This window comes from Schistocerca serialis, chromosome 8 (genome assembly GCF_023864345.2).
Source record: "Schistocerca serialis cubense isolate TAMUIC-IGC-003099 chromosome 8, iqSchSeri2.2, whole genome shotgun sequence".
Classification (NCBI taxonomy): Eukaryota; Metazoa; Arthropoda; class Insecta; order Orthoptera; family Acrididae; genus Schistocerca; species Schistocerca serialis.
Window position 1 is genome coordinate 96494008 of NC_064645.1, and position 24696 is coordinate 96518703.

Consider the following 24696-nt stretch of genomic DNA (forward strand, 5'->3'; position numbering starts at 1 on the left):
TCAGGTGGAATTAGCGTCGATTGTTCTCATATCATAGATGGTAGTGCACTAGATTGCTCAACCGTTGCCTCGGCTTCGATCATTAGTATCGGCCCGTGACCAGTTTGTGTATTGCTTCCTCGTTCAGATTTAAGAAAACTCCGAAGGACACGTTTCGTCACAATGCCTCTGGCTAACTTCAATGCCAATTACGTCGGATGAGGAGCATCGTATCATATTTCATTCTTGACAATTATTTTTCGGCACAAACTACCCTGCAACACCCCTACAACCTTTTAGACTCCTGCTGATCATCTATACTGTTATATACAGACAAATCGTTGTAAGTTGTTCCCTAAAAAAAATTTGTCTACACTGCTGGAAAAAAATAGTAACCCTTTTAGAGGTTTCCAATTCACTCCGTATTTTATGTTGCAAAAGTGTATATGGAGTACGTGAAATGATTACATTTACAAATGAACAGCACGAGTGGTTCTGAGATACCAGACAGGTACGTGGTGTAGGCTCCACGAGCGGCAGCACAGGCGCTGAGTCTGGCATTCAGTCGATCGTACAGATAGCGAATACTGTCCTGGAATAAGTTATGCCATGCAATGCTCGACCGATTCACGTAGTTCTGTTAGAGTTGTTGGTTCACAAATCGCACTTGTTGTATCATATCCTACACGTGCCCACTGGGGAACAAGTCCAGCGATCGAGTTGCCTGTGCTGCAGAGCACGTTGAGCTTCACGGGCAGTGCGTGGGCGAGCACTGATGTGTTGGAACAACACATCACCTTCCGTTACAAGAACAGCGGAAGAATGAGTTTACAGACGATCTGCATGTACCGAGTACTGGTAAGCGTCTCTGTCAGAAACACCAAAGATGAACGGAGAACTGTAGCTTATCGCACCCCACAGAGACATGGGTTGGGGTCAGTGTGTGTTGGACGAATGCACTCTGTGAGGCAGCACTCACCAGGCCTACTTCGTATGCGCAAACGACCATCACTTGCATGCAGCCAGAATCTACTTTCATCGCTGAAGACCACAGTGCGCCCTCCCATCTTCCAAGTGAGGCTCTGACAGCACCAGTCGAGCCATGTACGTTGATGCTGTGGCGTGAGTGGAATGTGGGCCAGAGGTCTGCATATCCATTGTGTCACTGCTGATAACCGATTCACAACAGTTTGTCGTGCCGTGGTAACTGTACGAGCTGCCGCTGCTGGCCTTACAACACGATCCTGGCGGGTATCTGTGCTGCGTGGACGTCCAGAACCTTGTCTACAGGCGCGAGTTTGTTCACACAATCACTCACACCAGTATCGTTGCACAACCGATGCAGCACGCCCAGCCTGTGTTGTTATTCTCCGAATGGACCATCCAGCTTCTTGGAAGGCCACAATTTTTTTCAGACTAGCTCAGTTGGCTGTAGGATGCACGACTGTATCTCCGTGGCATGACTCCCTGCTTGCTTCACACATACACTCCACACTGAGCCTTCTGGCTGTGAGTGTTCCCTGTTAAAAGGTGGACACAAATGGCGATCTGATAGCTGTGCCAATACGCTGTCTGTTGGTGGTCAATTGCAAAATCATAAACAGTGCATCTGCTATCCCGCAAGTGTCAAATGCTGTCAACGAATCAAAATCGATGTCGCCTTTTCAGGTTTACTGTCTTCTTTTCAGCATATACCTCCCTCCAGGACAACAACGCGACAGCAGCGGCCCCTAGGTGAAGACGACATAAGCTGAGTTAGAGATCAGCAGTCGCTGCAGTTCAGTTGACAAACTGTTGATAGTAGCGATCGCTAGAACCAGTAGCGTTAGTTGTGTTCGTCAGTTCTGAAGAAGACTTTCCTTGCGACATATCTGTGTAATCGCAAAAATGGTTCAAGTGGCTCTGAGCACTATGTGACTTAACTTCTGAGGTCATCACTCGACTAGAACTTAGACCTAATTAAACCTAACTAACCTAAGGACATCACACACACCCATGCCCGAGGCTGGATTTGAACCTGCGACCGTAGCGGTCGCGCGGTTCCAGACTAGAGCGCCTAGAACCGCACGGCCACTCCGGCCGGCTTTTGTGTTTCGCTGGCGCCATAATTCTACCTTCTCTTTTCTTAGCAGGAGTGTGTTTACGTGTTTTAACAGTGTCTCTTATAGTGTTTTTTCTATTCAGTGTTCTGAGGTGGTTGTTGCAGAAATTTTCTTTGCTTGTGTGCTTAATTTTATTCCTTGCATTGTCTGTTTATTGCACTTGCCTATTCCTGAATCAGCAACCCACCTCTCCCATCCCCCGGTCACGTACCTTAGCTGCAAGCAATAGATGCAACGCAGCTCACACACATTTCAGTTTCAGATGCAGCAGACTGCAACCCTTCTAAACACGGTACAGCAGTAAGTGGCTAACGAGGCAACAAATGCAACGCAACCACCCAATCAACGTGCAACAACTGTAGCTCCAAGTACCATATCGCCTTTTCGCCAGTTTAACGAAATAGAACAGGAATGGCTCGAGTGCGCTCATACAATCTAGTCAATAGGCAAGTCCACAGGTTTTGTTCCACAAACCTTCAGGTCGCATTTACCTCTGTGTTGACTTGAAGTCTACAGTCAACCCACAATGTGTGATTGACAGATATCCATTGCCACGTCCAGAGGACCTCATGGACAGATTTGGCGCTGGTCACTACTTTTCAAACAGTGATTTGCGCGACGCATTATTTCAGGTACCACTAGATGAAGAATCTCAAACTGCATGTGTTGTGAATACTCATTTTGGCTTGTTCTAATATTTGCGTTAGCCTTTTGGCAGTGCTTCAACACCCGCCATTTTCCAACAGCATTTGGAACAGCTGACTGCTGAAGTACCTAACTGTTGAAACTATTTGGACGATATTGTCGTACAAGGTCGTACACCTGAAGAACATATTGTAAGTTTGCGTGCTTTGTTTCGTGTGTTACCTGATGCAGGGCTGAAGGGTAGACTTGACAAGTGTGACTTTTTTAAACCTGATTTGCAGTATCTTGGTCATGTCATCAACAGTCAAGGTGTGCATTCTTTTCATTCGCATTTGTTAGCCATACGAGATTTGCCAGTTCCTCGCAATGTCACTGAATTGCAGTCAGTCTTAGGATAAATGAACTGTTATATTCGGTTCATACTGAGTGCTGCACAAATCGCAGCTCTATTGCATCGCTTGCGCCTCAAGAACGTCCCATTTGTTTGGACATATGAGTGTCAAGAAACTTTTCTAAAACTTAAAGATACATTGGTTAGTGATCGATGCTGTGTTCACTTTGATTCTGAGAAACCAGTTGTGTTGCAAGTTAATGCTTCCTATCACGGAATCGGTGCAGTGCTTTCGCAAAGATCTGGTGATAAAGACAGGCCTCATGCTTTCGCACCAAAAGTGTTGTCCCAAGCTCAGTGTAACTATTCACAAATAGAGAAAGAGGCACTGGCTATCGTGTATGGTTTCATCCGATTTCACCACTATTTATATATCAGAAAATTCTACATAGTAACGGATCACAAGCCATTGCAGTCCCTATTTCATCCGATGAAGTAGGTTCTTGTATGAAAACCCAAGAAATTGCAAAGATGGGCTTTGTTGTTGTCTCAATACCATTACGACATTATGTATCGTCCGATGGCTCTATATGATAATATGGATGCACTTTCACGTCTTCCAATTCACCCTGATACAGACTTTGACTCTTCTGCTGCATCTTGTTGTCACATCGATGCTCGGGATTCTGAATTACTTCAATTCTTTCCTCCGAACTATAGGAAAATTGCACAAGCCACGGAAGCTGATTCAGAGTTGAACATGTTGATAAAACACAATCGCCAATCTTGGCCTCGCTCATTGCGTAGCATAAAGAACACTGTATTGTGCCGATTCTTTGCACATCGGCATAGCCTCACTATACACCAACGTGTGATTCTTGTACTAAATGATAATGGATATTCACGTGTGTTGATCCCTAAAGCTTTGCAAAAAGAAGTGTAGCAGTTACTTTACCAAGGAAACTGGGGAATTGTTCGTTCGAAGCCGTTAGCGCGTCGACACTGTACGTGGCAGGGTATGGACACCCAAATAGAAAAGATGACGTCCAAGTGTCACGCATGTACGAAACATCAGTTCGCTCAGCCACAAAAATTCTCTGGTATTTATGTATTCCATTGATGCGCGCAGGCAAAGGGCGACATACAAAATAATCAGTCTTCTTCGGAATAGACAAACACGAGTAATGCTTCTGGTTCTAGCGACCGCTACTATCAACAGTCTGTCAACTGAACTGCAGTGACTGCTGCTCTGTAACTGAGCTACGTAGAGATTACCAATGATAGAGGCTAGGATGCATCGGCTAACGAAGTGGCTAACGTTGAAGCTGCTATCGAAGTAGGCCGCCATCAGTAGGGCGCGGCGCGTATGTCGTCTGCACATAGGGGACGCTGCTGTCGCGTTGTCGTCCTAGAGGGATTGCGGTCAGCGAGCGATTGTTGACCTATTCTCACAGCCGTCTCTTCTCTGCATTTCCCGACTGCCGTGCCGGTGCTGACTTGACGCCGTGTTATTCCTATCCCCCAAAAGCAACGGAATGTTATCGAATATGGAGCACGCCAATGAGGAGTGTGGGGGGGGGGGGGGGGAAGGTGGGGGAGGCGGGAGCGTGGACGCTCTGATGAACCGGAAGCTGTGGTTGCAGACACCAGACTTCCGGTCGTACCCCGCCATCCGCCCTTCACTCTGTTGGAAACACTCCCCAGAAAACGTCCAGAACGGCACGCGTCCACCTCCTGAGGCCCACACCAACGTGTAGGCGTCGGCTGCTGTGGCGTGGGCTCGTCCATCTCCATCGGTGTGTTACGCACAAACACCTATTAAAAGCAGTTCATCCAAGACTTCCTAACACGTATGCACTGTTTGTAAACAAACCAACCAGTCACACACTCAGTCACTCTCGAGTGAACAGTGTAAGCATCACAGACGAACCACTTGTGATGCCAACTTTGAGCTGCAGCGCAGTATGCGCCTCATGGCCTCGCAACAGGAACACTACTTGTCACAACACACGGAGAGCAGCACCAACGCATTTGAGCAAGCACCTCTTACAAGCCCTATAGCGAGAGCCTTTGAGGCCACATGATGTACACGCATAGCCCACCTATAGGGGGCACCTACATCTATGTGTTCCAGCAAACTCCACACTCTCTGACCCATTTGCCTCGTGTTTCATCAGGCTGATGATAACCTGCATGTTTTGAGGTGTCATTCCGTAAGGATTATTGATCAATGGCCAGATGTGTCAAAAGTTTCAGGACAGTACCTAATTACTTCATATGTATCACAGCCTTTCACCCAGTAAATGAAACTGTCTTTATGCTTATAAAGTAACCTGGTATCAGCGAATTTTGGCTTCGCAAACTCATAGTAATAGCAGTAAATGTGCAGTTTGTAGAAGTCCAGACTACACTACTTTATAAAAGTCCTGACAGGCTTCATGAAACGCAATGAAACCTTAGTCACTTCCAAACAGTGTCCTTCGTTGAAGATGTTGAAGCTCTTAAATTTGGCCTGGCGATGTAATCTCTTGCACCATAACCACCATCCCAGCGGTAAACTAAAAGAATTTCACGAATTTACTTAATTTTTGCATTGCCCTCCTGAAAATAGAATTGTTCATTAACTTATAAAAATCATTCTTCTCATCACACATCACAGGTGCCCTTATTTTAATGTTTAAATCAGTGTATTCCTTCAACCAGTGCGACTGAGCGAAGAAGATGCCTCGGGTGATTACAACAAGTTTCATTCATAACTTGAGACACTGCTGAAGATTTTTGTCGTGTATAATGTATTTCTGCTTGTTCCCCGGCGCTGTCATCAGCTTGGGGATGGAATCTTTGAATGGGACTAGGTTCTCCAGACACAATGACGAGCCACTGTGCACATCTTGCAAGTAGGTGGGATATTCCCGGCCTGCCTCCGGGACATAGCCATCACCAGAAACCTCGGCCACACAGAGAATCTTTCTTTTTCAGTCTGGCGATTTCCCCTTTGAGCATCCATCAGAAACCTCCAGTCGCTAGTGACTGTTGCATGGCTTGCCTGTAGAGGTTGTTTACGTCCAAGTAAAGGATGTAACTTAAATCATCATATGATCTGGACTCTTCCACGTTCATTCACACTGTATTCGCCTAGGCATATCTGTGCATGTACTGGCAAAGCCCCCAATGTATCCCAGAATTCAAAGAAATGCAACATGTCAAAATTGGTTGGCAATTCAATCTCGACACATATCTTCGTTAATATTGTGTCCCAAAAAGTCCTGGCACAGTGTAATAAAAGGCAGGATCGAGAAACTGTGCGACCAGTCTGAAACTTCTCAAAGATGTCCAAGAGCCGACAAAAACCAGTGTTCGTGTATGTCGAACTCCGGCAAAACATTCACGAATTACATACACGACATCCATTATAGCAGTGCCTGTAAGTTTATTGGAGAAAGTGGTTACGCTGGAAACGTGGTTTCACTGATTCTCTCCTCCAAATCCAGGTATTCATAGGGAAATACTCCCCTCTTCATCACAAGATGAAACTTTCCATCATGAGAAAATGCAGCTCTCGTGATATGCATATCCTCTCAATGCGTCCTTTCAGCAAGTTGGTAGTTCAAGGTGCATGCATTGTGGACTGTACCATGGAACTTGCACGTAAGATGACAACTGTCTCTATGTGGAGTTTCTGCCTTTCTATCGAATGGCAGTCCATAACAACTGCCTGTTCATATAAGGCATAATTCTCCTGCGAATTGGTCATGGCAGTGTTCTCACAATAAACTCCATCGACCTCCAAAATAACTTTTTTTGGTTCAGAGAGCAATCATCTCTCACGATTCTCCCTCACTACTGATTCGAATTTGTTGTGACTGCCGTCATACGAGCATACAACGTTATTTACTGCCGCATACAGCATGTGCCATTCTGTATGTGACAGGCATTAGGATCGCCTTCAGGACACACCGCAGAAGCTAAGAAACGCTCAGAGTCTGCATACATTACGAATGAAGCTTGCTCCTGGTGGTGAGTACTTTTAAAATATAAGAATTCTTTATCCTCGGTAGGCATTTCTGCACATACCAGTTTCTAATTCGAACAATCAGTCAGGTGCCTTTCAAGATACTCAGTCATTGAAAAAGAGTTGAGACATCTACGGCAAAAATGTCGTTTTTGTCAGCCTTTACTCAACAAAGAGGAAAATAGGCAGGAAATATTTCTATTCCATATGTAGTGTTGCTTCTCACCCTTGGAGAAAAGCAACAGATCTGGGTGTTTGGAGCGCTCACCGGCTAATTTGTGAAATTTAGGGCGATCCAACTAATTTATGCTTGACTTCTTTGTTCTGCACAGTGTGCTCATGGTCATCTTCTTCTTCTGGCTTACTATTATCAACATCGAAGTTGAGAACATGAACTGAAACATCTGGGTTCCACCTCTCGAATTTTGGTACGTCCTGGAGTTTTATGGGGAATGACATGTTTCTGCAATCACAGTGCCCGCAGGCACTGGAATTTTGTGAGTACTAGGAAGGACTGCCCTTGTAGGGAAATTTCTGTCACTACCCACAAGTGGCTACTTGACGCAATATTCATCACTGTGATCTAGATTCTGGGCATTAACACATGCTTTTTTATAGCAACAATATCTTTCGGAAGAGGGACGAAACTGGACCTGCCACTAAATAGATCGTAGGCCTGTAAGTACACGTCAAGGTGGAGTATACACCTGAGTCCTTTACGAGACTCACTTTCCTGTGTTCCGAAAAAACAGCGAAATATGACACTTGCACAAAGCTCCAGACCACTCTGTGATTGAATTAGCTCACGATATCAACCAGTTCTCCCCCAGATATTTGCGATGCTTTTCACCTCACCAGCATTTCTGATCTCTTTCCGCTGTTGGATCACCTCACAGTACAGGACTGTTTTGCACTTAATCTGCATAGACATCATACTCTGCCAGCCACCTAATGATGCGTGGCACAGGGTACCACTGTTACCACTAACTCGTACCTTGTTCCACTGGCGAATGGCGCGTTTGAAGAACAGTTGTCGGTAAGCCTCTGTATTGGCTCTAATTTCTCGAATTTTCTCGTCATGGTCATTACGTGAGATGTATGTGAGAGGAAGTAATATGATATCTGTCTCTTCCCAAACAATTTTGAACATGGCCGATAATGCAGCAACCGTAGACGAAATTTATAATATTATTTGAAAATACAGCTCTTTGGTTGCACAGGTAAAAAGTTTTCAACTTTACCTAGGTTTCAACTGCTCTAAGGCAGCCTTCATCAGAAGCAAAAAATTTTTACATTACATAGACTAAATAGTTATGAAATGGTTTAGAGCAACAGTGCTCACGTTAAAAATAAAAATATATTTGTACATTATAAAATTTGATTTTAGGAATGCACAACTTGATTAAGACGCGCCCCTAAGGGTCGCGTGTGCGGCCGGCACTGTAAGCAGCATCAGACTGTCACGTCGAGTAAACAATACCGTGACGAAACGCACCGCTCTTCATTCTATCTTCTCTACCTTCTCTGTCAGTCCTACCTGGTAGGGATCCCATATTAGTGAACAATGCTCAAGAATCGGGCAAACAAACGCCTTATAAGCCACTCCCTTCACGAATGAGTTACATTTCCCTAAAATTCTTCCCACAAAACTCTGTGCGACATTTCCTTTTCCTACTATTTGTTTTATGTGGTAATTCCAATTAAGGACCCTTTGACAGTTACTCCTAAATACTGGAGTGGCAAGATACTGTGGGTCATTGACGATTTCAGGGAGCACTCTTTAAAAAACGCATTGACAGGCATCGCGAAAATATGTAGGAGCTTGGTATCCAGGATTCGTGTTGCCAGTAAGAGCCTCTGAGATCCTCTCCTTAAAACCATCATGAACCACAGAGTAGTCCAGTACAGCTGCAGGACTTACTTGGAGATCCGTAACAGACTGGGCGGGGGTACAGCTGCTGCTAGGTCCAGAGTGATGTAGAGGCAATGCCTGATGCCATGAAGGACCATGGCGATTGTGAGATGGACCAGGCCGTGGAGGCTGTGGCGTCTTGGCAAACAGCTCGTGTCAACAGCCTGTACCACACTGGTTGTGATGGACTTGGCTGTGGCGGTGTTTGAGGCTGTGGTGACACACTCATCATCAGGAGTTCACGTGGCAGAGTAATTGTAGGTGCATATGACCTCCATGTGACCTGTAAAGAAAGAAAAAAAGTACTGGAATGTATCACGTGTAAAGAAAGTAGTATCCAGATGTTTGTAAATGTTCTATTTACTTTCAAAATAAGCAGTGTTCAAATAAGTACAAAAGCCTCTCACCACGTCATTATTTTCCATGATGACTTGTAATATCTTATCCTGCAGCTCAACATCCAACACGATATTATCATCAAGAGCACCGAGTAACGAAGGTCCACGAGGATTATCAGATGGTGCAAGGTGCTGAAAGCGTGGTTGTGTTGGCAAATCAACTGGTGTCATCAGCCTTTACCACACTGAATATGATGAGCCAGGCAGGATTTCGTAGGCACGGTGAATACGTCATCGACGGACTGGGCCGTGGAGTGATGAATGTATCATCATGATGTCAGATTGCGGAGTTGTTGTTGCAGGTGCAAGATCAAGTCCATACACGATCATCACATCAGCTTCGGAAAAAGAAGAAGAAAATAACCAGCAGATTGCAGATAAAAGGAACACCCATAGGTACAGGAAAAAAGTCTTAAATACATACCTGTAGGGTGACTAGAGTCAAATAGGAGACATTTACTAGTCCATTATAAGCAATAATAATAACCGCTTACGTTATACCTCTTGATCCCAGCTGTTGCTATCAGTGCTGTTGATGTGCTGTCGGCAGGTCTCAAATTCGGATGGCTTGTCGCCCTGAAACGCCTCGTATCTATAGCCGAAAATCGGATGTACCCCAGTTCGGTGGTAGATTAGATCGATAGGAAACAATTATTGTAACGCATGTTGCCACAAAGCCATGCATGGGTGTTGTTATCACACTTGGCTGTTAGTTCTGTTAACAGAAAATCATACATATTTTAGTGACGAGCAGTAGGTTATTAAGGAGAGAACGGTCGGAGATAACGATCTTATCTCAAGGTCACTGACCTCCCTCTCTCCTGTGGAACCACTGGGAATTGATGAAGGTCTCCCAGGGGAATTCCCCACAGACATTATGCAATTGTGTGAGCTATTTTCAAGGTCATGACATAACTTGATAGCTGCCACGTGACATAAAATTGGTGGAAAACCGTTCCCAGCCAAGGGAGCACAGTAAAATGGCGGGAAACCCTTCTCCATCCCCCTCCCCAACATCGTTTTTTATAACTGTGACACTTCGGAGGGTGGAGTTTACTAAGGAGCAGGGCAGCATAGGGACAGGATCAGGCTGCATCTGTTTGTTAACAGCAAATTACAGGGCTATTACAAATGATTGAAGCGATTTCATAAATTCACTGTAGCTCCATTCATTGACATATGGTCACGACACACTACAGATACGTAGAAAAACTCATAAAGTTTTGTTCGGCTGAAGCCGCACTTCAGGTTTCTGCCGCCAGAGCGCTCGAGAGCGCAGTGAGACAAAATGGCGACAGGAGCCGAGAAAGCGTATGTCGTGCTTGAAATGCACTCACATCAGTCAGTCATAACAGTGCAACGACACTTCAGGACGAAGTTTAACAAAGATCCACCAACTGCTAACTCCATTCGGCGATGGTATGCGCAGTTTAAAGCTTCTGGATGCCTCTGTAAGGGGAAATCAACGGGTCGGCCTGCAGTGAGCGAAGAAACGGTTGAACGCGTGCGGGCAAGTTTCACGTGTAGCCCGCGGAAGTCGACGAATAAAGCAAGCAGGGAGCTAAACGTACCACAGCCGACGGTTTGGAAAATCTTACGGAAAAGGCTAAAGCAGAAGCCTTACCGTTTATAATTGCTACAAGCCCTGACACCCGATGACAAAGTCAAACGCTTTGAATTTTCGGCGCGGTTGCAACAGCTCATGGAAGAGGATGCGTTCAGTGCGAAACTTATTTTCAGTGATGAAGCAACATTTTTTCTTAATGGTAAAGTGAACAGACACAATGTGCGAATCTGGGCGGTAGAGAATCCTCACGCATTCGTGCAGAAAATTCGCAATTCACCAAAAGTTAACGTGTTTTGTGCAATCTCACGGTTTAAAGTTTATGGCCCCTTTTTCTTCTGCGAAAAAAACGTTACAAGACACGTGTATCTGGGCATGCTGGAAAATTGGCTCATACCACAACTGGAGACCGATAGCGACGACTTCATCTTTCAACAGGATGGTGCTCCACCGCACTTCCATCATGATGTTCGGCATTTCTTAAACAGGAGATTGGAAAACCGATGGGTCGGTCGTGGTGGATATCATGATCAGCAATTCATGTCATGGCCTCCACGCTCTCCCGACTTAACCCCATGTGATTTCTTTCTGTGGGGTTATGTGAAAGATTCAGTGTTTAAACCTCCTCTACCAAGAAACATGCCAGAACTGTGAGCTCGCATCAACGATGCTTTCGAACTCATTGATGGTGACATGCTGCGCTGAGTGTGGGAGGAACTTGATTATCGGCTTGATGTCTGCCGAATCACTAAAGGGGCACATATCGAACATTTGTGAATGCCTAAAAAAACTTTTTGAGTTTTTTTATGTGTGTGCAAAGCATTGCGAAAATATCTCAAATAATAAAGTTATTGTAGAGCTGTGAAATCGCTTCAATCATTTGTAATAACCCTGTAGATTAAGTCACGCCACCTGAGATCTAGGCTATGGCTATTTGTTAATATCGGTTTAACATTACATCGTTCAAGGTATCAGCAGAGACCACACATTGGCAGCTACGTAAGTATTCCTATTCTTCCACAGTTTTACAAATGTATCATATTTTTTGGGATTTTACTCAATTTAATATATTTTCACCAGGTTGTTCACAACGCACCATGGCAACAGTTTATATATCATTACTAAGACATCATTCCATTACTAGTGTGTGTGTGTGTGTGTGTGTGTGTGTTTATGTGTGTGACGTCATAGTATATATATTGCGTTCGTTTAAATTTGGCAACGAAATAAGCAAGTCAAATTTAAACGAATGCAAAATCTCCAATACTGTCAATCTTTTACAGAAGCTCGAAATTTAGCGCAGCCTTAAATGCGATATGCTTATAATAGTTTGTAGAAAGAAACGTTGTCTCGAAATCCAAAGAGATTCTGGTAGTATGTGACGTAGAGGCAAGACAAAATCAATGCCTTTTCTGAGCGATAACAACGGAAATACTATCAATGACAGTGCTGCTAAAGCTGAGTTGCTAAACACAGCCTTCCGAAAGTCCTTCACCAAGGAAGAAGAAGTAAATATCCCAGAATTAGAACCAAGAACAGCTGCCAACATGAATAACATAGAGGTAGGTTTCTTCGGTGTAGTGAGGCAACAAAATCACTTAATAAAAGCAAGTCTTTCGGTCCACACTTTATACCAATTAGGTTCCTTTCAGAGTATGCAAATGCACACCTAACAATCATATACAACCGTTCGGTCGACGAAAGATACGTACCCAAAGAGTGAAAAGTTGCCCAGGTCACACTACTATTCAACAAAAGCAGTAGGAGTAAATCCCTAAATTACAGGCCCACATCATTACCACCGGCATGCAGTAGGTTTTGGAACATATATTGTGTTCGAACATTATGAATTACCTCGAAGAGAACGGTCTATTGACACACAGTCAACACGGATTTGGAACATATGATTCTTGTAAAAAACAACTAGCTCTTTACTCACACGAGTTGAGTTCTATTGATATGAGTTTCAAATTTATTCCGTATTTCTAGATTTTCAGAAGGCTTGACACTTTACCTCAGATGTGGCTTGTAATCAAATTGCGTGCTTATGGAATATCGTCTCAGTTATATGATTAGATTCGTGATTTGCTGTTCGAGAGGTCATTGTTCATAGTAACTGACGGAAAATCATCGAGTAAAACAGAAGAGATTTCTGGCGTTCCTAAAAGTAGTGTTATAACCCCTCTGCTGTTCCTTATCTGTATAAACGATTTAGCAGACAATCTGCGCAGCCGTCTTAGATTGTTTGCAGATGATCGCTTGTCGTCGAGTAAATTCATCAGAACGAATTGCAAAACGATTTCGAAAAGATATCTATAAGGTGCGAAAATTGGCAATTGAGCCTAAATAATGAAGAGTGTGAGGTCATCCGCATGAGTGCTCAATGGAATCCGTTAAACTTCGGGTACACGAAAAATCAGTAAAATCCAAAGGTCGTAAATTGAACTAATTACAAAGGAATTACAATTACGAACAACTTAAATTGGGAGGAACACATAGAAAATGTTGTGAGAAAGGCTAGCTAAAGACTGCGTTTTACTCGCAGGACACTTAAAAAATGTAACAGGTCTACTAAGGAGACTGCCTGTACTACACTAGTCCGTCCTCTTTTAGAAGGTCCTGCATCGGGTGCAGCTTCACAACACACCATAGGAGCTGGGAGGCACTCGAAATCCGTGTACAGTGAAAAGGGGAAAAGCGCTTGCTGATGGGCGTCCTTACTTGCTTCAGAAGGCATCTCCACAACTATCAGTCCCAAATGTAGATGTTACAGTCAAAAGCAGTTTTTAGTTACAAGGCGTTGTTACTAGTTAAAACTGGTTTTTACTGAGCCACTTCTCAAAACGCGTTTTGCCTAGTTAAAACTAGTTTTAACTGACTTTCGCTTTTGATCAGCAGTAAATTCTAGTTGAAACTAAGGCTATCAGTATAAACTAGCTTCAGCTAGTAAGAACGCGTTCTAACTAAAATAGACAGTCTAGTTTTCACTAAATTAATTTTGGGGCAGATATTAAAATTAAGAGCAACTATGTGTTGATTGAAATAAGAAACAGCACTTTTGTATTGTGCAATGCAAAATTTATTGAGAATATTGATCATACATCTAAGTCATTAATATTAACTACAGCAATACAAGAATAACCACACACTGAAGAAACATTTTAAGGAACATTACAGAGCCATATTAACAGTATTAGGTGCGAAAGTGGAAACAAAATAATCATGCAGTAAAAGTATAATAATTACTCATACATTTGACAAAAGTTGCTACAGTCTTAATAAAAGAGAAACGTACCAAAAAAAATTTAACAATTAAATTCTGATTATTTGTAATTTCAAGGCAAACTGTCATGACAGTTTGAGCTACAAAAGTTTCCTTTTTTCCTACAAAAGCACCTGTTTTGAAATACATACCTTCTTACACACACAGCGAACAAATCCTTGTCCTGATCGTAAGGCTACCATCTTGGTAGTAGTTCTTAATGATACCTTTGTGTCTGGCGCGTCTTCCAGCAGCAAGAATTTCTCTTTGGACACGTCGAATTCGGATCTGAAAGAGAACTTTTAATTAGCTTGTTTGAAAGGCGATTAGGTACTTAATGCATATTATAAAATACACTCCTGGAAATGGAAAAAAGAACACATTGACACCGGTGTGTCAGACCCACCATACTTGCTCCGGACACTGTGAGAGGGCTGTACAAGCAATGATCACACGCACGGCACAGCGGACACACCAGGAACCGCGGTGTTGGCCGTCGAATGGCGCTAGCTGCGCAGCATTTGTGCACCGCCGCCGTCAGTGTCAGCCAGTTTGCCGTGGCATACGGAGCTCCATCGCAGTCTTTAACACTGGTAGCATGCCGCGACAGCGTGGACGTGAACCGTATGTGCAGCTGACGGACTTTATAGTGGGCATGCGGGAGGCCGGGTGGACGTACCGCCGAGTTGCTCAACACGTGGGGCGTGAGGTCTCCACAGTACATCGATGTTGTCGCCAGTGGTCGGCGGAAGGTGCACGTGCCCGTCGACCTGGGACCGGACCGCAGCGACGCACGGATGCACGCCAAGACCGTACGATCCTACGCAGTGCCGTAGGGGACCGCACCGCCACTTCCCAGCAAATTAGGAACACTGTTGCTCCTGAGGTATCGGCGAGGACCATTCGCAACCGTCTCCATGAAGCTGGGCTACGGTCCCGCACACCGTTAGGCCGTCTTCCGCTCACGCCCCAACATCGTGCAGCCCGCCTCCAGTGGTGTCGCGACAGGCGTGAATGGAGGGACGAATGGAGACGTGTCGTCTTCAGCGATGAGAGTCGCTTCTGCCTTGGTGCCAATGATGGTCGTATGCGTGTTTGGCGCCGTGCAGGTGAGCGCCACAATCAGGGCTGCATACGACCGAGGCACACAGGGCCAACACCCGGCATCATGGTGTGGGGAGCGATCTCCTACACTGGCCGTACACCACTGGTGATCGTCGAGGGGACACTGAATAGTGCACGGTACATCCAAACCGTCATCGAACCCATCGTTCTACCATTCCTAGACCAGCAAGGGAACTTGCTGTTCCAACAGGACAATGCACGTCCGCATGTATCCCGTGCCACCCAACGTGCTCTAGAAGGTGTAAGTCAACTACCCTGGCCAGTAAGATCTCCGGATCTGTCCCCCATTGAGCATGTTTGGGACTGGATGAAGCGGCGTCTCACGCGGTCTGCACGTTCAGCACGAACGCTGGTCCAACTGAGGTCCAACTGAGGCGCCAGGTGGAAATGGCATGGCAAGCCGTTCCACAGGACTACATCCAGCATCTCTACGATCGTCTCCATGGGAGAATAGCAGCCTGCATTGCTGCGAAAGGTAGATATACACTGTACTAGTGCCGACATTGTGCATGCTCTGTTGCCTGTGTCTATGTGCCTGTGGTTCTGTCAGTGTGATCATGTGATGTATCTGACCCCAGGAATGTGTCAATAAAGTTTCCCCTTCCTGGAACAATGAATACACGGTTCTTATTTCAATTTCCAGGAGTGTAAATTTAGTTAAAACTAGTTCTGTCTAATTTAGTTACAACGCGTTCTTACTAGTTAAAACTAGTTGATACTGATAGCCTTAGTTACAACTAGAATTTACTGCTGGTCAAAAGCGAAAGTCAGTTAGAACTAGTTTTAACTAGGCAGAACGCGTTTTGACGAAGTGGCTCAGTAAAAACTACTGAAGACGCATCGCTGCCAACATCCAACCCCAAGGGACACAAGTATAAGGATGGAATTAGAGATGGCAGCCCTGTGTACGTAACAAAGGACGTACGCGAAATGGCACCTCAGACAACAGACGAAGCATCTGAGGAAGCTCTTCCGAGTCTCGAAGGACGATTTGAACACAATCTGCCTGAAAATAACACTGCAGCAGCTCCTGGAGCCAAGAACTTCGGACGCAACGCCTAACGCGACACAGCACAGTGACAGAACATCCTACTTCACAGAAGGACTCAAATGACGACAATCGGACGATAAAACGTCTAGCACAGTTTGGACGCCATTCAGAACTTAATTCAGATGCATTGACAACGGATAATAACCACAAAGTACGCGCATAGAGATCGGAAAAGCCGCGACTGGAAGAAAACGCTACAGCCGCGGCTACTGGTCGACGCACACCACGGACAGAGCGTCAGACGCGGCGCGGACGGCAGAGGGAACGCTTAGCACAACGTAGGCATAAATACCGGACTCGTTCCACACTGGAATCAGTATCAGACAGCAACTCAAGAAGACCGCGAGTCACGCGGCTGAAATATCGCACAGGAAAGACGCGAATAACCGGCAGAAACCCAGTTAATGGCAATATTTTATGAGTTACAGTTCCTATTTGCCACCTCACGGAGCAATCAACGAAGCTCCAGTTATGGTAGGACGAAACTAGTTTCGTCTGGACACAACAGTGGATGTAACTTGCAATGTGACAAAGAGTAGATATGTTGTGTTGGATACGTACTGCTGGCCGATTAATGAAGTTTTCTCACATTAGGAAGGTAGTACTACCACTACATTACATTGTAATTCGATGAGGTGTGTCATTCTGAAGTACAAGGACATCATCTCATCATCAACTGTAGTACTGCCTCTTAGCAGCGTTCACAGATCACTACTACTACTACTACTACTTACATATCTTCCCCGTGACAATTGGTATAATTCCCCGTGAGCTCACGCTGGAGAAAGGCACCATGGCGTGTCGTGGGTGGTTCAGCTGGATCTCCACAGCTAGACGTGAACTGGGCTTTGTGTCAACTTCAGTCACAGGTTTCAGAGAGGGTACACTCTGGGAGTGCACAGTAATAGGGCTGGACCAGACTTCATACATCCCTGTTGCCGCAAACTCTCTGAAAAATGTACGAGATAAATGAAGCATAGAATTATACAAATGTATTATAATTATTCCCAGAGAGAGAGGAAAGTATATAACAATAATATGTACTTATGATCACGAAATACGGTGGTTGTTACGTGCTGGTTCACCAATTCCGAGCCGTCCGCCGCGGTCTGAAGTGGCTACTAGTTCCATTAGATCTTCTAATGTAGTGGACTGCATGAGGGGTGACAGTATACTCCCATCTGCAACACAACGAAATTCATCAGCAGACTGCAGCTATGTACAACGAACACACACACATTTACCTACATAGAAAAAGTAGTTCTGTTTACGAATATCTGCAAGTATCACTAGAATCAAATCGAAGGCACTTTCTAGCCCCTGAAGCAGCATTCCAACCATTCCTTGATTGGTGGTTCACCTCTACTGCTGAGGTTATCAGGCTCAGACTAGAACTGAAGTGATTACCCGTAGGAAAACACCTCTCATTTACAACCAGAAAACTGGATGCGTCCAGATTCTGTGCAGAACCGAACCAATAGGAAGCAAGAGGATTTTAGAGGGTTATTATTTACTACGTAGACGACTTCAGGTTCGTTCCTGCAAAGATGTAGTCAGTACGTGCTTTAGCCCTGAGGTCCTGCGTATGCGACAGCCACTGCTATAATCAGACAGTTCTTTCCACTGGAACTGCTCAAAGGACACTTAAATCACATTTAGTAACACTGCCGGCGCAGTCAGCGGCACTAGCCAAATGATACAATATCTTTTTTCACCTTCAAGGCAGTGCACAGCTATGATACTGTAACCAGTAGCCCAATTACACAATAACAGCTGGTGGCATTCACTTAGTGTGTTTCACTCTGGCAGTGAAGCCACACATAAGCGCTGCTGAGTGTCCTGCTGTTTCAGCCATCCATCCCAACTACAATCTTTCCGCTGCTCATTATATGGAGACACAGCCGCACGTCTGTATCAAGTTACTGCTAGCCCCTGGCACGCTATACACACATCGCAAAGTGCTTGTTAATAGATGACACAAACTCTAATGTTTTACTTATAACGCTCTACGAAGAGTAACATGCGTCTTTTTAACCCTGTGAAAGAATGCCCGGGTCAAGAAATGGTGGTTTTGTCTATGGCTCTGTAATGTTAATAAATTTCTTTTCAAAAGAAGTGTTAAGGGCATCATGTATTTATATTAAGACATGACCTATCTAGAAATCACCTATCTCTTTATATAGTGTTGAAGTGTGTGGTGTCTCACTTTAACAATGAAAATAGCCACATCCTTCGGATATGTATATAATTACACATTATTTTTACTAACTCCACCATAGGACCTATAATGCAATGTAAACTATGCAGAGCTGACCCACTCTGCGACCTATGATTCAAGTTGACATAATAACCATTCAATGCGCAGCTGCAGCGATTCAACTGAATAACCCATCTGAAGTCATGGCGCCTTTCTCCAGTGTGAGTTCATGGGGAGTTATGCCAATTGTTGAGAGATAGATATATAAGTAGTAGTATTTCATTCTTTCTTATCTACAATAATAATAATTACTATTATTATTATCATTATAATTCGACAGGGCCTGTATTTTTTAAATTCAAGGACCTTCTCTTATCATGCCTCGTAGCAGTGTATCCCGATCATTGCCCTTCTCCTTCCCGAGCACAATATCATTATCAGGTACAACTGGAAGCAAAAAAAAAGTCATAAGCGGTGCATGACACTGTGTAAAAATAATAACATCAACAACAATAATAATAATAATTGTTATTATTATAATTATCACAACAACAATTATTATTGTTATTGCTGTTGTGTTGTTGTTGTTGTTGTTGTTGTTGTTGTTATTTTCACACAGTGTCATGCACGACTTATGACATATTTTTTCTGTTTCCAGATGTACCTGATAACGATATTGTGCTCGGGGAGAAGAAGGGCGTTGATCTGGAAACTGCTTAGAGGCACGATGAGACGAGGTCCTTGAACTTCAAAAGTACATTACCTGTATAATTACTGTGTAAGTAGTAAAAAATATTATTTTTATTGTGCCTGCATACATCTATTGCCTTTTTCTCTGGAAATTGTTACACATGATACTTATCAACTTCATTTCGTTTTGTTTCTTTGCAGGAGAATTGGAACCATCCAGAGATGGGCCCAGAGGTAAGGTTATTCCAACGACGCCATGGTCAGACCCACTGATGATGCATTCGTCACACCCAGCAACACTTTGTGTGGGCCCATCATCCGTATGTTCACAGCCAGCATCCCATTCGAGTACCTTGACAGTGGGTCTCCTGTGCCCTGGATCTTCTTGTCATCAGCTTCACATTGGCTACCACCTCACCCTCTGGCCTCTCAACAGATACCCCTCCGTTGTGGTTGCACCTACGGTACGGCTACCTGTATCCGCTGAGGCATGCAAGCCTCCCCACCAACAGCAAGGTCCATGATTCGTGGGGGGGGGGGGGGATAGAGCTCCACATGAAAACCAAGCGGAGAAAAAGTTATTGTGCGTTACTTTCCGATCCTCCGTCGTACTGTTTCTTTGAATTCAAGCCACATCTGGTCTACGCTCATATAGCGAGTTTAGAAAAAGAGGAGATTGTCTCTTACAATTTTTTGCCGCTTTTTTAAATAGATATATTTCGCATCTATTCGCATGGATTTGGGGGTTACGATACTCAGTCTTGCTACAAAGACCTTGTCGGCAATACTCTCTGTATCCATTACGATGCCCCCTATTTGCTCAGGATTATTCGTTGCTAAGAGGCCAAATATGTTTTCGTAACCATGTACACTTTGGGTGGGTTCCTGAAGTAATTGTACAAAATAATTTTCGGGGAAAGCGGCAGCACGGAACAGTCACAAATGAACGCAAAGGAGAAACAGGCCGTATCGTACCTGACAAAACACACACTTACACGAGACAACTCACTCCGAGCTCTTATGTGAGTGAATATGAAAGATTCGTTTCTTTACAACCACTGGAGATTAATTACTTTCAAAAACATACTTATCGCCATTTCACAGTGATCGATGATGGTTTGTTACAGGAGGGGGGACGGGTGGACAAAAATACGAAAACACCACAAACACAGCATATTACCGTGCCTAGTACGGTGTAGCAAACCCGTTGCTATTCAAATCTGCTTCCTGCCGCCTGGGAATGGATAAATGCAGTTCCTGTACGCTTTCAAGGGACTCTTATACCATTCTTCGTAGAAAGTAGTGGCAAGTAGAGGTAACGATGCTGGAGCTGGATAAGACCATGCACACTTCTCTCCAAAATAGACCACAAAGGCTGAATAATGAGATGTGATCACTGTGCTGACGACAGAAGAGGCTACAGTTCATACTCGTTTTTACAAAACAAGTCCTAGACAATGACAGTTGAACGGACAGGAGAAGTGTCATCTTCAACTCAGCACCACCATTGGGGAAGAAACATTGTACCATAGGATGGTCCAGAGCAGATAAAATGATCACATAGTACTTGGCAGTAACCCTGCCTTGCAGACTAACCATGTGATCCATGTAATATACCACGGTATGGATGGCAAGTCATCAGCGAACCCCAGCCATTTTTCACTGGCGGGACGCAAACTCGGCCACAAGTCGAAAAGAGCGTGAGACAAGATTCATCCGACCAAATTACTTTCTCCCAACACTCCACAGCGCAGGTTATATGCCTTATGCATCGCATTATCCTGTTACAATCTTTTGCAACACTAATCTGCGGTTTCGGAATTCCAGCTGGCCCTACAGTTCCCAGCTTAGCGGAGCTCCCTACGTGTTGTTTTGGTGCCGATGGGCTTCCCGAGTACGACGTTCAGTTCTGCAGTGATGTTTTCAGCTGTCGTCTCTTATTTTTCGTCGCAATCGTCTTCAATCACGGCCTGTCGCGATCAGTCAACACACAGTTTCGTCCCCGTGGTGATTCAGCGGATGATGTTTTCCGCTTTTCCTGTATGCGGTATAATCTTCGATGTGGTATCTTTTGAAACACCAACACTTCAGCTACCTTGTTTACGAAAGCACCCGCCACACAATCACCGACAATGTGGCGACGTTCGTATTCAGTTAGCTCCGATGCAGTGTAGTCGCAACTACAGAGGACAGTGTTGTGACCACGGTTAACACTTGCACCCGATTGACGACATTGCTGAGATACCGTCCGGGTCAAATGCGACAGAGCCACCTGCAGGCTTGCCCAGCAACTCGCATTTGTGTTCAGGCACGCATTTCTGGCGGTGTTTCCACACTTCTTTATCCAACATCTGTACACTGAGGTGACAAAAGTCAGCGATATATGTTGTGGTGGCAGAAGAGCCAACACCGTGTTACTAGTGGAGGCCGAAATGCACGCGTTTTAGCTCACGCAGGCTGGCGTGAGGAGGGAAGGACTATACTGACGTGAGGTCTGGAACATGACAAGGAGTTAGAATTCAGAAAGCGGACGTAATTAGTTTGATACTTAATTTTAGTCCATTAATGATGAACGGTACATGATTCACAATATTATCTGTTCAGAATACATTCATAGTAACTGAATATGGCGCCTTGCTAGGTCGTAGCAAATGACGTAGCTGGAGGCTGTGCTAAACTGTTGTCTCGGCAAATGAGAGCGCATGTAGACAGTGAACCATCGCTAGGAAGGTCGGCTGTACAACTGGGGCGAGTGCTAGGGAGTCTCTCCAGACTAGACCTGCCGTGTGGCGGCGCTCGGTCTGCAATCACTGATAGTGGCGACACGCGGGTCCGACGTATACTAAAGGACGGCGGCCGATTTAAAGGCTACCACCTAGCAAGTGTGGTGTCTGGCGGTGACACCACAATATATACGTATACAGATGGCGGTAGTATCGCGTACACAAAGTATAAAAGGGCAGTGCATTGGCGCAGCTGTCATTTCTACTCAGGTGATTCAGGTGAAAAAGTTTCCGGCGTGGTTATGGCCGCACAACAGTAAGTAATAAGGGTTTGAACGCGCAATGGTAGTTGGAACTCGAGGCAACGGACACTGCATTTCGAAAATCGTTAAGGAATTCAATATTCCCAGATCAGCAGCGTCAGGAATGGGTCGAGAATGTCAGATTGCAGGCATTACCTTTCGCCAAGGACTGTGCAGTGGCCGACAGCCTTCACTTAACGAACGAGAGCAGATGCTTTTACCAAAAGTTATCAGTGTTAACAGATAGGCAACACTACGTGAAATAACTACAGAAATGAATGTGGGACGTACGACGAACGCATCCGTTGGGACAGTGCTGCGAAATTTGGCGTTAATGGGATATGGCAGCAGACGACCGACGCAAGTGCCTTTGTTAACAGCACGACATCACCTGGAGCGCCTCTACTGAGCTAGTGACCATATCGGTTGTACCCTAGACGACTAGAAAACTGTTGTCTAGTGAGATGAGCCCCGATTTCAGTTGGTAAGAGCTGATGGTAGGGTTCGAGAGTGGCGCAGACCCCACGAACCCACGGACCGAAGTTGCGACAAAGACACTGTGCAAACTGGTGGTCGCTCCATAATTGTGTAGCTGCGTTTACGTGGAATGGACTGAGTCCTCTGGTCCAACTGAAACGAACATTGACTGGGAATCGTTGTGTTCGGCTACTTGGAGACATCTGCAGCCATGCATGAACTTCATATTCCCAAACAACAGTCCCATATCACGAGGGCACAACTGTTTGCTATCGGGTTGAAGATCAGACTGGACAGTTCGAGCGAATGTGCCCACTGAGGTCACCCGACAAGAATCCGATGGAACATTAATGGGACATAATCCCCAGGTTAATTTGTGAACAACATCCTGCACTTTCAACACTTCCGCAATCATGGATGCTTACACAGGCAGTATATGGCTCAATATTTCTGCAGGCGACTTGCAACGCCCCGCCCCCCTTTTTTTTCTTTTTCATGCCTCATCGAGTTGCTGCATTGCGCTGGGCGAAAGGAGACCCACACAGTATCAGTATTATTGAAAGCACCTGGACGAAGCTGAGTAGCAGTCCGTGCAGACTTCGCCCGCATTACCGCAGCGCTGACGACCAGTAGCGCCGCAGTGGGCCACAGTCGTGCTACCCCGGGGCTCTAACTGTACCGCTGATGGCGCGGCCCGCGCGTGCGGGCTGTGACCTCGTCGGCTGCTGACCGGCCGCGAGCCAGGCGGCAACGACTTCCGCACCTCTGTGTACCAGCGGTAGCGGAGCTCAGTCAACCGAGTGAGTGTGGACTTCAGAAGGTACACTGAAGCGCCAGAGAAACCGGTATAGGCATGCGTTTTCAAATACAGATACACGTAAACAGACAGAACACGGCGCTGCGGTTGACAACGCCTATAAAAGACAACAAGTGTCTGGCGTAGTTGTTAGATCGGTTATTGCTGCTACAACGGCAGGTTATCAAGATTTAAGTGAGTTTTAACGTGGTGTTATAGTCGGCGCACGAGCGATGGTACACAGCATCTTTGAGGTACCGAAGAAGTGGGGATTTTCCCGTCAATTGCCGAGCGGTTCTCGGCGCTTCAGTCTGGAACCACGCGGCCGCTACGGTCGCAGTTTCGAATCCTGCCTCGGGCATGGATGTGTCTGATGTCCTTAGCTTAGTTAGATTTAAGTAGCTCTGAGTTCTAGGGGACCGATGTGGCCGTGCGGTTCTAGGTGCTTCAGTTTGGAACCGCGTGCCCGCTACGGTCGCAGCTTCGAATCCTGCCTCGGGCATGGATGTGTGTGATGTCCTTCGGTTTGTTAGATTTAAGTAGTTCTAAGTTCTAAAGGACTGATGACCACAGATGTTAAGTCCCATAGTGTTCAGAGACATTTGAACCATTTTTTTTTTTTTTTTTTTTTTTTTTTTTAGTTCTAGGCGACTGACGACCTCAGATGTTAAGTCCCATAGTGCTCAGAGCCATTTGATTTTCCCGTAGCACCATTTCACGAGTGTACCGTGAAGATCAGAATCCAGTAAAATAACAAATCACCGACATCGCTAAGGCCAGGAAAAGATCCTGCAAGAACGGACCAACGACCACTGAAGAGAATCGTTAACGTGACAGAAGTGCAACACTTCCATAAATTGCCGCAGATTTCAATTCTGGACCATCAACAAGTGTCAGCGTGCGAACCATTCAACGAAATATCGTCTATATGGGCTTTCGGAGCCGAAGGCCCACTCATGTACCCTTGATGACTGCACGACACAAAGCTTTACGCCTAACCTGGGCCCGTCAACAATGGCATTGGACTGGTGATGAGTGAAAATATGTTGCATGGTAGGACGAATCTTGTTTCAAATTGTATCGAGCGGATGGACGTGTACGTGCATGGAACAACGTTATGAATCCGTGGA